Source organism: Nicotiana tabacum, chromosome 8, assembly GCF_000715075.1.
Source record: "Nicotiana tabacum cultivar K326 chromosome 8, ASM71507v2, whole genome shotgun sequence".
NCBI lineage: Eukaryota > Viridiplantae > Streptophyta > Magnoliopsida > Solanales > Solanaceae > Nicotiana > Nicotiana tabacum.
Genome location: NC_134087.1, coordinates 102347208 through 102358174, shown reverse-complemented (window position 1 = coordinate 102358174; position 10967 = coordinate 102347208). Strand labels below are relative to the sequence as shown.

Below are 10967 nucleotides of genomic sequence, written 5' to 3'. Positions count from 1 at the left end.
ATCTTTGATTTGAAGTTGAAATCATGTTAAGAGATGTTAAAGAGTAAAGAAAATGAGTTAGAAATCACTTACCAACGTTTTGGAGAAGAAAGGTTGTTTGAAAAATCGCCTCTTATGTTTTGGGGTTTTGAAAAGTGAAAAATAACTGAAATTCCCGTTTATTTATACCCCTCTCAGACCCCCAGTGCGGACCGCACCAAATGGACCGCGGCCGCACAGCCTCCACCGCGGACCGCACAAAGGCGACCGCGGCGGCGCTAGCCCCTCCGCGGTCACACGCGATTTCTCGCGGACCGCACTAGAGGGTTTAGAGACTACAACTTCCTGAACCTGCAACATCTGACTTTCTAAGTCTAAGGCATTCCGGAGCCCACTCGAAATTCATCTGAGCCCTCGAAACTCCAATCCAAGTATACACACAACCTCAAAAATATCCTACGGACATATTCATGTACTCAAATGACCAAAATAACATCACGAGCGTCGAATTAAACCTCGAGATCAATAAAATTTCTCAATTAAGGTCCGGATCACGTCAAACGACGTCCGTTTTTAACCAAATTTCACAGGAATGACTCATGTCATATATAAGACCTGTACCGGGCGCCGGAACCAAAATACAAGCCCGATACCATTGCTTTCTAATCAGTTTTCACTTCAAATTTCCTTAAACAATTTCTAAAAACAGTTTCACTTAAAAATTCATTTCTCGGGCTAGGGACCTCGGATTCCGATTTTGGGCATACGCCCAAGTCCCATATTTTCCTACGGACTCTTCGGGACCGTCAAATCACGGGTCCGGGTCCGTTTACCCAAAATATTGACCGAAGTCAAATTTATTCATTTTAAAGTCAAGACTTAACATTTTTCATAGAATTTCATATTTAAGCTTTTCGGCTATGCGTTCGGACTGCGCACGCAAATCAAAACGACTCTAAATGAGGTTTTCAAGGCCTCGGAAGCACATAATGGGTAAGAAAACAGGTTTGGGTCATCACATTTTATGATGCGCTTCATATCATAATGAATAGTGATGAGATAACGGGAGTAAGATTTAATAGCCTGTTATACGATGATGTAATTTATGTAACAGAATATACAAAGCAGTATTGGATAGGTTTCTTTAAATTGGTACCACAAAACTACATTCTCTCTATAACTGAATCAAGAAATGATAGGATGAGCTGGCTGGATTCTTTATTCTTTTCTATTTGACCAATGAAGGAGATTTATAGTACTATCAATACAGAAAGAGGGAAAAAGAAGAAAAAATGGCACTTGTGCAATATTAGACATGTCGTGTACTGGGTAAATCGTATCATTGCAATTGGGACAAATCCACAGGCAATATATCTTTGTGGCTTCTTTTAATTATTCACTTCATGGCTGCATTATACATAGTTTTGCCTAGATATTCTTTGTATTGCAGCAAACCATAAAATTGATTGTTGTCTGCTTGCTGAAACATATATTTTTGTATTAGCATGTGTGATCTTTCTTTTGGTATTCTCAACTCTCAGATATCTTGCAGGTTGATTCTGAAAAAGAATGGAGGGGATTATAGTGTAGACATTTCAGCACTGTTGTTGTGTTGAAATTTATCAAAAATAAATGTCGTGGATTTTATTAAGACTATGACAGAATTACAACACAACCTCAAATTGAGTATTTGAAAAGGAATATGTTGTCTTGCATTTGCCTCTCTTATGAAGTAATCCAAACATTAAGTCCTAACTTCAATAATTTATTCAGCTCAATGAGTTTTTAGAATTCACGTAAAAGTTGAGCTATATGTGTTTTTTTATATCAGAATTCAGATGTCCCCAAAGAGACGAGATATATGTACCGATCCAAAAAAAAAATTGAACAATGTATTTATCTAAATTTATTTCATGATAGAAAGCATCAACTGCAGGGTTATAAATAAATTACTAGATTGCTTGTGGAATTTAATTTGAGTTTCATCCTTTTTCTATTCTGCAATCTCATAGCATATGGTATGTGTTCAATACTTAATTGTCTCACCTCAACGTTTTATGAAGTTGTAATGTTGTGGTCACATTTTGATTCATTTTTCCGTCTTCTTCATTTCTTAAGAGTTCCACTACAAGTTTTACTCATTTAGTAAATATTGTTTCCATATATCGAGATGTTTTGCGATAACCTTCTAATTTACAACATATTTATTTGTTTGCAGATGTTCTTGGTGAAGAAAAAGGACCACAAAGAAGACCAAAGACTGCAGCCACTTGTTTCATACAAGTCAAATAAAATTCGTATCCAGTTATATTTATATTACAATTAGCTAACACGCAGAGTTAAATGCACAGGCCATCATCGCCTAGTTATATAGAGGAGCTAGAGTTTCGACATGGCTGTTTTTGGTCATTTAAAATAAAGTGGAGGGTATTTTGGACGTTTCGCATCTCTTATCAATGTCATTTACGTGTCTTTGTATTGTTTAGTTATACTTCTACGTGTACACTGAAGATCTTTCCACATATTTTCTCAAAGACAACAATCGTAGGTGTTTCCCTTTCTTTCAAGAGTTTCTTTCTCTCGGAAATTTCCACTTGCTCTTAAAGCTCTCTTTGTTCTTGATGGGTGTAGCTACATGTGGGTTCCGCTTTTGACTTTTTTCCAGATCTTCTTCTCTTTTCTCTTTTTTTTTTCTTTCGTAATATTTTGGGTTGTCTGTACTTTTTTTTTCGGTGTTTTTTTAGGTGCTTTTTCTGATTCTCTGAATACTGTTTAGTTTTGCAATTTCATGACTGTCGTGTGCTAAATCCGAGTGTGTGACTGGGAGTAGACGGGAATTAGCGCTATAATTTTAGATTTTTCTAAAATACATGATGGATTCCATATTTAATTTGGTGGTGGATTTTTGAAAATAAATGATTCGCGATTTAGATTTGGTTGTGGTGGCTTGTGCTGATGTTGGTTTCATGCCCTTTTATTGGCTGTATCAAGTGTTTTATTTTGCAGTAACAATTCCAACATGCGTAGTGAAAAGGATGATCACAGTGATAAATATATTGATACCGATGAGATATTGAAAGAAACAATCGGAGGTTAGTAAATGTTTACTGGCTTAATCTCTTTCTTCGACGGTTCCTCTTCGATTTAGTGCTTTGTTGTGTACCTTTTAGGTATTTTAAATTTTAAATTTTTTCTTTTAGATATACACAGGAATATAAAAATTGTTAATTATTTAGCTACTCTGAAAGTTCTTTTCACCTTTATTTCGGATTTTGAGATGGGTGCTTTTAGAAGCTTTAAGTTGGCATTATATTTGTGATCCTCTGAGGCTTTTCCATTGCACGATCCGTCCATGTTGAAGCTTAGCCTCTTTGCTTTCCCACAAATTGTATTACGAAAATTCTTCATAGTCAAACAAATATTGTTGTTAAAAAAGGAGTGCTCAATGGCACAAAAAAAATTAATTTACTTCACATAATTGGGGGGGAGAGGGGGGGGGGGGTTAAAATTCTTTGTATATGAGAGCAGGTAAATTTAGGTGAGCTGACAAAAAGACAAACTATCAATCTACAAAATTAGTATTTATAGAAAAGATACAGAACTAGAAACATCAAATTGGTGTGGGCATTCATCATCAAAATCGTCCCCTCCTTAGCTTCATTATATCAGCGTTTATCTCCTCTTTTTCCCCCTTCGATTAAGGATATCAGCATGTGTCTTATGGAGAAGTTAGTAAAATTTAAGTGACATAAAGGATGAATTCAAAATCTTCATACGGAACATTTAATTTCTATTAGCTGTGCACAATCTCAGATATCAATGCTTTAGGTCTCTAATTCCCACTAGAACATACTGTGTAATGGCATTTAGAAAAGTTTTCTCTTTTAAGGCAAGAAGCGTTGATGTGTCAATCATTCTTAAAAATTGAGTGAAAAACTATTTAGCAATAGGAAGAGAAATCAGTATTTTCATTACACACGAGAACATAGGCTCAGAAGGGAGATAATAAATCGGTACACTTAGCAATTCAGATGCGGGTGCAAATACTTCCATTCTGGATTGGCATGGAGTAAATGGAAAGCGTGTGATTGCAACCTCCATTGTAACTTAATAAATTTAATGTGCCATCACCTTTTGTCACTGGTCAGTATAGTTCTGGATGTTGCAAATAATAAGGCTCTTGTGGTATTGAGTACCCAACGTACAGAGACTTCTCCTTTTCTATTTTGCTTTTTATGGCTCAAAATCAAAATCTTCAGTAGCTTCTTTGATTTCATCGCCTTCTAGCAGTGAGTAGTTCTGTGAATTTCTCTCTGTTTTATATTTCTACACTATTTAGTTTTTTTGTTCTTTTTGTTTTTTCATGTTTTGATTGTACTATGTATGCTTTTGATTCTGGTAGTGCAGATTTTCTGGGAAGCACATAAAATTGTTGACAGCTATTCACCGAATCTATTAGCAAACTCTAAAAATGGTATGCGTTTTTTAGCCTTAATTTTTAATTCTCATACTTTCGGCTAGATATGATACTTTATTTTCTTTTTCTTTTTCGAATCCTCCTAATAACTTCTCTATATGAATGCATCGACTTGCTTCTTTTTTATTCGGTATTCACTCTGTCTGGCAATTTGCATTAGCATAGTCAACTTATCTTTTCAAACTCCAATATGATCAAATTAAGCATACCCCTTCTTTTGCATACATTTCATGTTAGTTTATGGTTATTGAACTGTGATGAGAGTTATTTTTGGGTTACTTGTGGAGTATTAGATTAGGATTGCCTTCAATATTTATAAAGTTGTTCATTCTTGTGAATCGGGAAAAAATATTAAAAAAATATTATATAGGTTTAGAAATACTTTTAGAAGGTGTTATGAAGCAGTATTAAAATTTCGTATTTGACATAGCCCATTAACCAAAATAGAGTTTGTTGAATTTGTATCCCCGAAAGTATGGAAAGGAACCAAATTGTATGAGTATGTATTTATTACATGCATTTGTTGGATAATAATTTTTTTGTTCATTAGTAGAAGAAACAAAAAGGACAAGGTTAGGTGTGGCAAGAGTGAGAACTTTTATGCTTTCTTTAACCATCGGATTTCTGTCTTTGCTATAGTTAAACATTGACACTTTTAGCATGTGTTACGGCCCTTCATCTTACTTTTAAAGAAATTAAGTTTGTTGATTGAAGGTTTATCAACTAACAGTTGCTCTAAGACCTATGCTCTTTTGTCCTGATTATTTTTCACATCTCACGTACACCTTGTAGCAGTTTCTTCTCTATATCTCTTGCTTAAATCAGATCTTTCCCATGATAGTGGTGCTATGGATGCGTTAGTGATCAATAGAACAACAGCTTTTGTAAAATAAAAATAAAAAAAGATAAAAAATTTTAACGTTGAGATAGCTTGCCCTCTATTATTGTTTAACAATTTAATGCACTTTTATTTATCTAATCAATTGTAAAGAGTTGGAGTTTTTGCCTTTAGCGCTATAGCATGGCCTATTTGTACAGAACAGATGTATAGGTACACTGGATAGAGGAGAGGTAAGAGAGACTGAATTTGTGTTCAGCATTAAATAAAATCGTTCTACAACTTTAAAATTGTATGCAAGCATGTGAATAACTACTCTCATTTTAATTTGCCAGCTCAAGGTTCTTGGTAGTTCTTGGTAGCGACAACGTCTGCTATCTTCATTAATTCAAATTAGAAAGACACAATATTGTTACTCTTCAGATAGCTTTTACAAAAATCTCCAACTAATTCAAGTATTCAACTATTCTAAAATGTCAATCTATCTATACTGTTTAATTAGACTGATAAAAAGTTCTGGAAGGTGATCGGTAGTAACATTGCTTCAAATTATACTCAATAAAAAAAATTAGGAGACAAAAGGTAGTAAAAATGCTACAAATCATTGTCTGATCGATGTATAGGTAACAGTTTTGGATGATACACTCTCATATAGCATACAATGGCGTAAGTCAAATTGATGATTTGCGAGGTGGTTGTTGGATTGGAGTGTGATCTTGTAACATTCTATGTTATTTTGAAAGTTCAAGGTTTAAGACTAAAAGAAAGATTAATGGTTGATTCTTCAACTACACTTACTGATTTGTAATATTTATCAACATTCTTACTCAAAATTCAGCTGGACTTATATAATTTATATATTAGCTATCTAATGGATCTAATTTGTTTTTTCTTATTAGGGGAGAATTGAAGGTGGAGGAGATCAAAGATGTATTGCTTTAAGGAAATTATGTAAAAGAAACTGAAAAGTACCAATCGAAATAATTGCACAGGTCTATTTTAAATGAAACTTTCTCTTTAGCTTTGTGCGTAACACACATATTCATCATCATAATGAGGTGACTCCTTTTAATTCGTGAGGTGTTAGAACGATTGTCTAAATACCAATCTCCCTGGTCCAAATTGAGACCAGAATGAACAGTCTGCACCCCATATTTATCTTGCTTTTTTTTATGTGTAGTATGATCAAATGAATGAACATTCATTATAATTGTTTTCTCTTGACATGAAGCCATAAATTTATCTTCTGTCATCGCGTAGAGATGATTTATTAGACGGAGTCCGATAGTGAAGCAAGTTGCTAAATTATCAGCTTTTATTTTACACTATTCTTAGATTGTGGATGAGGTTTCTCAGGTTGTTGAGTTTATAGAAACTATGAAATCTAAATTCTTTTATGAAGTCTCATGCTTTTGCTGTCATACTCTTGATGTTGCAAATAATAATGCTCTTGTGGTAAGAGCTCTAAGTGACATTAAGGGATGTATAACCATGCGGTTCTGTTTCTTGGGTAATTTGCTGCTAATTGGTACTGCAAGTAACAAAAATGAACAAGTAAAATTATAGCGCTAATTCCCGTCTACTCCCAGTCACACACTCGGATTTAGCACACCACAGGCATGAAATTGCAAAACTAAAAAGTATTCAGAGAATCAGAAAAAGCACCTAAAAAAACACCGAAAAAAAAAAGTATAAACAACCCAAAATATTACGAAAGGAAAAAAAAAGAGAAAAGAGAAGAAGATCTGGGAAAAAGTTAAAAGCGGAACACACTTGTAGCTACACCCAGCAAGAACAAAGAGAGCTTTAAGAGCAAGTGGAGATTTCCAAGAGAAAGAAACTCTTGAAAGAAAGGGAAACACATACGATTGTTGTCTCTAAGAAAATATGTGGAAAGATCTTCAGTGTACACGTAGAAGTATAACTAAACAATACAACTAAACATATTGAAAAACACTCTCATCTTATAGAGTAGTTAACTATATTGAGATATGAGGGATTCCCCTCAGAAAATAGAACTAGATAGAGGAGTTGATCATGACTACTGTTGACCTTGTGGACGGAAGAGTTGATCATGGCTACTACTGATTCCTTGCGACCACAAGAGCATGAATCTGATAGAAGTATATTGGAAGATATTCACTTCGATCCCTTAAAATCACAAGAGCATAATGTTGATAAAAATTGTACTGAAAATACATAAAATGGCGATTACAATATAATAATAACATGTGAAGAATAAGAACTTCGCTCGCGTAAAAGATTTGCCAGAAACTCGAAGCATTTGAATTTATTCACCGAGTGCAAATCCCATGTGTGGATTGTATACTGTATTAGTTTAAAGTCATCTTTTTTTTGAATTTGGGTAAATTTATTCACCGAGTGCAAATCCCATGGTGATTTATATTGTATTCCATGTAAATTCTTTTCTTTGATGACTGTCTCACTTCGGTTATTCTTTTCTATTTATCAAGGAGGAAGATGTCAAGATTAAAAGAAGGATGACAAGAACGATTTGCGTGATGATGGAGAAAACGTCAAGCATAGAAGAGAAAGAATGATGAGGAGAGAGAGCTTCCCATAAACATTAAAGGTAACATGTTCAGTGCAAGACTGTCAAGATCATCAAGCCTAAACTTTGAGCAAGTCCAACAGGATGTTGTTGTTGTTGTTGCCACCAATATTATTGCTGCTTTCTACATTATTATTAGTTATAGGAGGAGGAGGCATCATCATCATTGCAGGAGGACATAAGACTGCATTTTCACTGCTGTATCAAACAAGATGTATTTCCACTAGAACCACCCCCTCCATTAACATCTTTTTTTTTTCTCTGAGTTTCTTATAACTCTCTTTGTTGATTTTGTTCCTTTTGTTTTTGCCTATGAAACCATAAAACTTCCTAAACTTTGAACAAGTCTAATCTACCTCTTTTACTATTGTGGCTGATTATAATGGAAGAAAACTATCATTTCAGTATTGTAGTTGCGCTCCCATAGATGTAAAAAGTGTCATTTGGTGATCATACAATATCCGAGAGTGGATAATTGTTCCAAATTATATCTAACTAATATCCAGTGATATTATCCATATTTGGTGATCCTTTATATGCATCAGATCCCCTTTCCTGCCACTTCATGTCAAAATAAAGTTAAAAAAAATAATAATTTCAACTTTTATTATATTGCACGGGCTAACTCCACCTAGTTTATATAGAAAAGCTTGGGTTTCGACGTGGCTGTTTTTCGTCATTAAAACTCATTTTAAGGGCATTGTTGTCATTTCAATGCTTAGGTTTGCAGCTGCATGCACGTGTCTAAACATCCGCTAGCCACTATGTGGCCTTCAATTGTACTAGAGTTACTTTTGTCTTTCCGACTTCCCCTCCGCCTCCGCCTCTTTGCACTTCCCGTCCGGCGTCTTTTGGCTCTCTCCTCCGTGAAGTTTTTCTGTTTTAGTTCTAATTGATCTTCACCCTTCAAATTACTTTATTCTCTGTTTGGTTTCTCAATTGCATGTCTATAATTGAATTCCTCCTGCTGAAATTTTGATTTTTTTCTCAAACTTTTTTGGGTGCGCATGTCTAATATGATGCTTTTCTTGCTTTCTTTTGTTCCATCTTCTTCATTTCAGTTTTCGCTCTGCGATGTGGTAGTGGTCTGTTGATAAAGTAGTTGTCTGTTCCTGCATCTGTTTTTTCGTACTTTTGGATTCCGGTAAGTACTGCTCTTCTATTCCCTTCTATTTTTTTCCTTAGCTTTTAGCATGCATAAGTTGAACCCAAATTATCTAATTTTCCACCCCTAAGAGAAAAATTGACTGAGTGCATTTATACTCTTATATAAAACTTGCCTTCCGTGTCTTGATGAGCTACAATTGCCCCAGAACTTAATCAGTGTTTGATTTTATTGTTGGAAAAGTGAATGTGATTATAGATGTGCTATGATTATACAGTTGGCTAATGTAGCGTCTGGATAGATGTACATGGTTACTGCACATTAAAATTCTTTTTGATAAGTTATTGACCTCACACTAAGATTATTGAAGCTCAAAGCAAAATGAACTTACCACTTTTGTTATTTTCAAGATGCGCTGTCATTTTTTTCCTCCAAAGCCATATTGATTATTTAGTATAAGTGATCAAGGTGCAACAAACACTCTTTCTTAGTTGTTCATTTGATTTAAGGAGATGTACTTTAGTGGAAAACAACAAGTAACCCAGTGAATTCCCATAAGTGGGGTCTGGGGAGGGTAGTGTATACGCAAACCTTATCGCTATCCCGGAGGCAGAGTATTCCAATAAAAAAAAAGGGGTCTTCAAATTCCTACAAGTTCTATTTATGAGGTCAAAAGTTGATATATTATTTCTTATGAGCTTTTGCATTAAACATGCAAAGTGATTGATCTATTGCTGCAAAAATATTTTTTTGATACTATCATCTTAAATTACCACTCAATTCTACTAATAAGATCAGTATGAAAGAATGCAAGGTCCACTTTAACTCCTTTTAGAAACCTGCCTCTTAAGATTTTTGAGACTAAACACATGCCCCTTTTCTTAGTAGTCTTGGGGACAAACATCTTCAAATTCCCAAATGCAAACTACGGATAGGAGCTGATCACGACCTATTTGAATATGCAGGTTGTGCATGTCTTACTGTATTCAACTTTAATTTAATTTAAATTCAGTGGACACCTGAACATGATCTATGTTAAAGTAAGATATTTAAAGAAATAAAATAAACATTTTGTTCCTTTTCTTGCTCCTATATTTCTGCAAAACTTCATGATTAACTTATTAAATTATTATTTATTTTTGAGTTGTAACATTACTTTTGGGTCTTATTGCCAATATCTAAAATCAGCAGTACTCTTTTTTTAGACAAGGAAGATCAACAGTACTCTTTTACAATGTATATCTGACCAGTGCCTTCTCTTAGCTTCTTTTATTATCCTTTTGTCTGATAACTTTTTAAGCTCTTATATTTTTCTAAACCTAACCCCTCTCAAAGTATATATCTGAACTGCATGAACTGCATGCCTCTGTCTTTTTCAGTTAGTTATTTGTCATAAACATAATAGAGGAAAATGCTTTAAACAGAAATCTTGTCTGCAAGTATGAGAGGCACTGATTATGAAAGCTAATTCAGAAATTGCACGCTGAACTTGAAGATGATATAGTGCTGCTCAAAGCCAACTGGCCTGCGCCGCGAGAGATGGTCTGATATGTGCTTTGTTGCTTTGCCAAAACTAATCTACGTATAGTAATTCAGGCTTTTTATCATAATTCGGTGGATAATTATAGTTATTTAGCTTTAGTTGGTGCATTTATGTAGAACTGTTAGCTGCCATTTTTAACTTTGGTACTTTGGGCGGTTTCTAGCTAAATCCCTTTTGATTCTGATATTTCTTCTATGTTTCTTTGTTTTCATGACCATTCAGAATTTTAGTTTACTTGGTGTATTTGTCCAAATATCTCCAATAGGAGCTTTAACTGTAATTGGTGTAATTTTTGTAAAAATGATGCTACAAGTTTCAGTTTTAGTGATTTCTAGCTTAATCCCTCTTAATTTTTGTACTTGTGCTCTTCTTTTCTTGGTTTCCTTTTGGACCATTTCTATTTTGGAAGGTTTAGGTTTGGTTTCTGCTTAAGTTGGTTTTTTAAAGGTTCTT

General features: G+C 34.4%; 1 long non-coding RNA gene across 3 annotated transcripts; it reads left to right on the top strand.

Moving 5' to 3' along the window:
- Positions 1-2533: 2533 nt before the first annotated feature.
- On the top strand, positions 2534-10698 carry LOC107817138 (uncharacterized). Of its 3 annotated transcripts, none has more exons than XR_001655129.2 (6): positions 2534-3071; positions 4387-4453; positions 6194-6286; positions 7769-7887; positions 8928-9010; positions 10396-10698. It is a non-coding gene; the product is annotated as an uncharacterized LOC107817138 (long non-coding RNA). The 3 variants fall into 3 exon arrangements; XR_001655128.2 differs by having other exon boundaries at positions 7769-8732; XR_001655127.2 differs by having other exon boundaries at positions 7769-9010.
- Positions 10699-10967: the final 269 nt, after the last annotated feature.